The following is a 6,880-nucleotide window of genomic DNA, read 5'->3' on the forward strand; positions in this document are numbered from 1 at the left end:
GGGGTGGCCATGAACGAATGGCCGCCCCCTCATCCCGGATCGCTCCTGAACGGATACCGACCGCCGCTGGCACCGGGGGGGGCCCGATCGGGCCCCCCACCCGCGGGAAGGCAGGGACGTACATGTACGCCCATATGCCTGCCCGTGCCATTCTGTCGACGTACATCGTCGTGCGGCGGTCGGCAAGTGTTTAAAGCAGAAAAACGCTGTATCTGAGCACCACAAACCAAAAGCGCCATTTCATTTTTTAATATTCAAAGCAAATTCACCCATCCATCCATGTCTCCATGCTTTATTTTGCTGAGAAATCACTTAGAAAAACACCCACTAGCATTTCTGGCCAGGGCCATCTTGAGTAAGGGCAAATGATACATGTAGCATTTACTTCTTGGGATCCATCTGCCCTTAGCTCAGGCATGCAGACAGGAGGGTGTGCTTAGCTGAGAAAACCCCTCCTCTCCTCCAGAAAACTCCTGGGATGTATGACATCATTTGCCTAGGCATGGAAACTAGGAATGAAAAAAAAAAAGTTTAAAACAAGTAAATATGATATACTTTCCTATCTATTTAGTAATGTTAGCAGCATAAAGATTTAACATGGTCAATGTTGACTGAGAGAGTGAAGTTCCTCTTTCAGAATATTTCAAATGTTTTTTTTTTGACAATATTCATTTATTTATGTATACTATTTATTTTTCACACATTGATATATGTTATTTATGTATACTACTTGCACAATTTAGTGATTTATTAGCGCTGTATGTATATTTTTATTCAGGAATATGTTAATAACTGTGTCCACATGACAAATTTTCTTTCACATCCTGCCCAGCTGACAGGTGTCAGACAGAACAGGCGAGAAAAGGAGAACCAGAACACCAATGACGTCACTCAGCTCAGTAAATTTTCTTTTAGCCATAAAAACAACACAGCTAATCCCTGCCTGGAGACCACCCCTCTGACATGTTTCACTTTTATAGGCATAGTCATAGATACAAAAGAGGTCTCTTTTGTATCATTTGCACATGTTCTATTCTTAGTTTGCATAATCATCTAACTAGTATTTTTTATATATATCTTGCACCGTGACTGTTTTCTCTTAAATGTCTGTAATTATTATCCAGGGGGCACCATACACTGTTGCAGGCTTATGAATACCCCACTTCTATAATCAAACAGCTGTGCATAGTAACTGTAACCAATCACTTGGAACCCCTCTCGGGTGCTTCCGTCAATATACAGCTTCCTCCAGTCTACAACCAGTAATCAGGTATTATAGCTGAATATTGCACCCAAGAACTAAATGACATTAGCTTAGGTTCAAACTGGAACTGACATTATTGTAAACTGACACAGAATATTAAGCAACCAAAAAATCAAATAAGAGCTTAATCACATTATGCAAACTCTAAATCGACTTAGCTGAGGAACAGCCAGCATAAAAATAAACAATAAGCTAATTAACAACTAGTCACCTAGACAAGCCTAGATGACTCAGTGCTGATCCAGACCATTCAGCACTGGTTCTCAAGTAAAAAAACCTAGGGCTGTCCAAAACTCTAAAATAATTAGCAGACAGACAGAAACAATAGGTGACTTGATTAATAATGGGAATTCACACCTAGAAGGCATACAATGTGGAAATGATACCATGAGGGAAAGACACCTTAGTAAACAGATTATAGCAGGAGACCCCAGCTTCAGTTTGTTTTGGGCTGATTATTTAAACATCTGCTCTGAGTCTCACAGTTTAGGAGGGGGTGAAGCAGTCATTGCCGGTTTGGGCACAAAGGCCATAAATCTGTATTTAGGTCCTAGGTTTCAAGTGATTGTTTGTTACTGTGAGACATGGACCCAAATTCAAAGCAAGACAACTCAAAGGGTCCCCCAGACATGCACCTCCCAAGAATAGAGCCCCCTCAAAAGCCAGGGTCCATAGTCAGTAGGTAAGAGCCTACTTGGCAGTCCCCTCCAAAAGCCGTGTTCTGTTGGGTCTGTCACAGTAACCAAGGGGGTTCTAGGTTTTATTGTCAAAGCTTAGTTGAACAAGCTCAAGTTAGAAGCTGATTGGTTTTTATGCACAGCTGCACCACATTCTGTGTACACCAGTTTAAGTAAATCTTTTCTTTTGTGTTTTCACCTGCTTAAGATGTACATTGATCATGTAAGGGCACTTTCATACTGGTTCACTTCAAAACTGCCATTAAAACACCTATGCATTAATGGAGCATTTTTTGCGGCGCTTTTGTGGTGCTTTTGCATCACTTTTGGTGCGTTTTTTAAAGGACATGTGACTCAAAAACTGCACCAAAAATGCTTAGTGGGGGCATTTTTGAGGCACTTTTGAGGTGGTTCCTATTCATTTCAATGGAGAGGAAAGTTTTCGGTGCATTTCTTTCAGCTCCCCAAACATGCTCCACAGATGCTGCAAGCAGGGTTTTTTTCGCTGCAACTAAAAGCACACTACCTCAGTGTGAAAACATTCATTGATTTTAAAGAGAAGCATTTTTCTTGAGCTTTTCAATGCCTTTTTCTAACACAAAAGTGCTTAAAAATCCCTTCAGTGTGAAAGAGCCCCTATGGTGTAACTTGTCGGCCTGTGTGCTCAGCTTATAGCAGAGTAAATATTCACGTTCCAGTGTAATGCCGCGTACACATCGTCGGAATTTCTGACAGAAAAAGTCAGATGGGAGCTTTTGGTCGGACATTCCGACCGTGTGTATGCTCCATCATACTTTTTCTGTCGGAAATTTCCGATGGACTTAGATAGAGAACATGTTCTAAATTTTTCCGTTGGAAATGTCAACGGAGGTTATCCCGTTGGCAAGTCCGACCATATGTACGTGACATAAGGCGTTTCTTTTTGTGTTCAAACATGAGGCATGCCAATGCCCAGGTTAATGCATGATCTCTGTCTGTAATCTGAGAACTGACATGTGTACCTGTACCTGTGAAGAAATGACATATCCCACAATCTCTGGGCCTCTCGGTCTGGCACTGGTGCAGTAATTAGATCTGACACAGACACAAACAGGTAGCACATTCACAGAGAGATCACCATGCTGAGAGATATTTGTTTTCATCACATTAGCACCCCCACATTTGTGATACAACACAGAGGAAATGGCAGGGCACGGATGCTGCATGGCCTGGAACAAGAAGTTGCCTGTCCCTTTTATTAATAGGGACAAGCTAGGTGAAAGAATACATACTGTAGATATAGGGGAACAGATTAGCTATTACATTACAAACTGCAGCTACAACATGTGACCCCATCATTACACAGTAAGGTGAACAAACAACACAGGGAATATAACTACAGTAATACCTAGTTAAAACAATGGAAACATTATCATGTACACTACCTTTAAAATACAGTACATCTAGATTCTCATTGCCATTAATGGAGAGGTTCTCTGAGGTGCCTACTGAGGAAACCAGGAAACAAAGACACTCAGGTAGAGTTAAGATAACAAGAGAAATAAACAACACGTTACGAGACAAAGTACACATGCATAAGAAATTAAAGCTCCCAATAAATATGCACTGTGTGCACTAATTATAGCCCCATGTCATTTTTATGAACATGAATTGACCATTTTAATGTAAAAATGATCATGAAGAAACAACAAACTTACAAATGCATACAGTTTAGTAAATTGATGCCTTAGGAGGTCAGTTCAGTGTTATGTCTTGCTGCTAAGTAGTGCTGAACAGGAATGTCACCAGTACAGATGTATTTTTTTGAAATATTTCCATTGTACTGGGCCTACTGGTTCTATAGGGACAGAATACCCACAAGGAACTATATATAAACTATAAACTATATATAAACTAAGCAAAATTATAAACGCAACACTTTTGTGTTTACCCCTATTTATCATGAGCTGAACGCAAAGATCTATGACTTATTCTATGTACACAAAAGGCCTATTTCTCTCAAATATTTCTCACAAATCTTTCTAAATCTGTATTAGTGAGCACTTCTCCTTTGCTGAGATAATCCATCCATTGAACAAGTATGCCTTAGGCTGGCCACAATAAAAGGCCACTCTAAAATGTACAGTTTTACTGTATTGGGGGGAGTCCGAAAACCAGTCAGTATCTGGTGTGACCACCATTTGCCTCACGCAGTGCAGCACATCTCCTTCGCATAGAGTTGATCAGGTTGTTGATTGTGGCCTGTGGAATGTTGATCCATTTCTCTTTGCAAAGTTGCTGGATATTGGCAGGAACTGGAACACGCTGTCGTATACGCCGATCCAGACCATCACAAACATGCTCAATGGGTGACATGTCCAGTGAGTATTCTATCCATGCAAGAACTGGGATTTTTTGAGCTTCTAGGAATTATGTACAGATCCTTGCAACATGGGGCCGTACATTATCATGCTGCAACATTAGGTTATGGTTGTGGATGAATGGCACAACAATGGGCCTCAAGATCTCATCACAGTATCTCTGTGCATTCAAGATGCCATCTATAAAATGCACCTGTTTTCATCATTCATAGCATATGCCTACCCATACCATAACCCCACTGCCACCATGGGCCACTCGATCCACAACGTTGACATCAGCAAAACGCTCACCCACTTGACTCCATGCATGCTGCCTGCCATCTGCCCTGTACAGTGAAAACCGGGATTCAGTGCCAGTCATCATCGAATGTGAGCACCTGCCCACTCAAGTAGGTTTCGAGGACGAATTGCAGTCCGGTCGAAACCCTGATGAGGATGACGAGCATGCATATGAGTAGGGATGAGCCAAACACCCCCCGGTTTGGTTCGCACCAGAACCTGCGAACGGACTGAAAGTTTGCACGAACGTCAGAACCCTATTAATTACAATGGACGCGAATGTTCGAAATCTAAAGTGCTAATTATAACGGCAAATATGCATGTTATTGTCCTAAAAAGGGTTTGGGGACCCGGGACCTGCCCCAGGGGACATGTATCAATGCAAAAATAAGTTTTAAAAACTGAAGTTTTTTCTGGAGCAGTCATTTTAATGATGCATAAAGTGAAAAAAAAGTGAAATATTACTTTAAATATCATACCTGGGGGGTGTCTAAAGTATGCCTGTGAAGTGGCATGTGTTTCCCATGTTTAGAACAATCCCTGCACAAAATGACATTTGTAAAGGAAAAAAAGCCATTTAAAACTGCTTGCGGCTATTAAAGCATTAATTAAGTAATTATTAAAGTGGTTGTAAACCCTTACAAACCACTTTGACCTACAGGTAAGCCTAGATTAAGGCTTACCTGTAGGTCCAAGAAATATCTTCCAAACCTATATGGTTTAGGAGATATTTGCCCGAAAACGGGCACCGCTGTCTACGGCGCATGCGCCGTAGACAGCGGCGCGCAGGCGCACTGAGCGCGGCATTTCCAAGAATGGAGCTGCCGCGCGTGTCGACTCCCGTGCGCATGCGCGGGAGTGACGTCATCGCGGCTTCGCCGAATGACAGCGGCGGAGCTGCGAGACGCCACCAGCAAGATGGATGCGGCGGACTACAGGGGACAGCGGCGACTTCGCTGGCTCCTGTGTCAGGTAAGTGACACATAATGGGCTACTATGCGATGCATAGTAGTCCATTATGCTTTGCCTTTGCAGGGAATGAAAGAGGAAGTAAACCCATCAGGGTTTACTTCCTCTTTAAGTAATGTCTTGTCCTAGCAATATGGAGGAAAATCTTTGAGAAAAATGGCATGGCTACCCCATCACCCCCCTAACCCAGCCCATTACCAGATTACCAGCCCCTTTCGGTCTTGTATGGATATTAAGGGGAACCCCGCACCCAAAATATGTTATGTTAATGTTAGGCAGATGCCTGTGTTGCATGAATGAACTACACAACACCAGCAACGAGGGGGTAGATTCAGGTGTATGCTGTGCAGGAGGCACACTACACTGACTGAATATTATGCCTGTGTTGCACAAATCAACTACACAACACCAGCAATGAGGGGGGGTAGATTCAGGTGTATGCTGTGCAGGAGGCACACTACACCCACTGTAACAGTGCTAGGTTAGGAAGCAAAGCAAAGCTGACACTGTCCCTGCCTATCCTGCTCTCTGCCTGAACACTACACTCACTGTAACAGTGGTATCTAAAGAAACAAAGCAAAGCTGACACTGTCCATGCCTATCCTGCTCTCTCCCTGAACCCTACACTCACTGTAACAGCGCTATCTAAAGAAGTAAAGCACAGCTGACACTGTCCCTGCCTATCCTTCTCTCTATGAATGCCACAACACACTACACAAGGCCGCCGCGCTGGCGGCCTTATATAGTGTGGCGCGTGTACTAAACCACCTGAGCTATAATTGGCCATGGGCATCCAACCTGTGGGCAATTATGGCTCTCCTCACTGCTGGCGCTGTGATTGGCCAAGCATGCGGGGTCACAGTGCATGCTTGGCCAATCATCAGCCAGCAATGCACTGCGACTGGCGCAGTGCATTGTGGGCCATTCGTATCACACAAATTTGATGCAAACGGCCCACAAAGTTCTGTTTTCGACGAACGGCCGATGTTCGATTTGAACATGGGTTCGAATCGAACACTAGGCTCATCCCTACATATGAGCTTCTCTGAGACGATTTCTGACAGTTTGTGCAGAAATTCTTTGGTTATGCAAACTGATTGTTGCAGCAGCTGTCCGGGTGGCTGGATTCAGATGATCTTGGAGGTGAAGATGCTGGATGTGGAGGTCCTGGTCTGGTGTGGTTACATGTGGTCTGCGGTTGTGAGGCCGGTTGTATGTACTTGTAAGACAATAATACACTCACTCTTACCCTATCCACTGTGTATCACCACTGCGCTAAAGCAAACCTAAATCTAAGCCGCCACTTTATAAAAACAAAATGTGTACACTAT

The 6,880-nt window shown here is 43.3% G+C and overlaps 1 long non-coding RNA gene across 1 annotated transcript; it reads right to left on the reverse strand.

The window, feature by feature from the left end:
* Positions 1-276: 276 nt before the first annotated feature.
* On the reverse strand, positions 277-3,450 carry LOC143990188 (uncharacterized). Its single transcript, XR_013277204.1, has 2 exons — positions 3,366-3,450; positions 277-509 (listed from the first exon to the last, which is right to left on the reverse strand). It is a non-coding gene; the product is annotated as an uncharacterized LOC143990188 (long non-coding RNA).
* Between the last annotated feature and the right edge of the window lie 3,430 nt (positions 3,451-6,880).

Source organism: Lithobates pipiens, unplaced genomic scaffold (assembly GCF_037356315.1).
Source record: "Lithobates pipiens isolate NorthernLeopardFrog02 unplaced genomic scaffold, aLitPip1_a1.2 Scaffold_18, whole genome shotgun sequence".
NCBI lineage: Eukaryota > Metazoa > Chordata > Amphibia > Anura > Ranidae > Lithobates > Lithobates pipiens.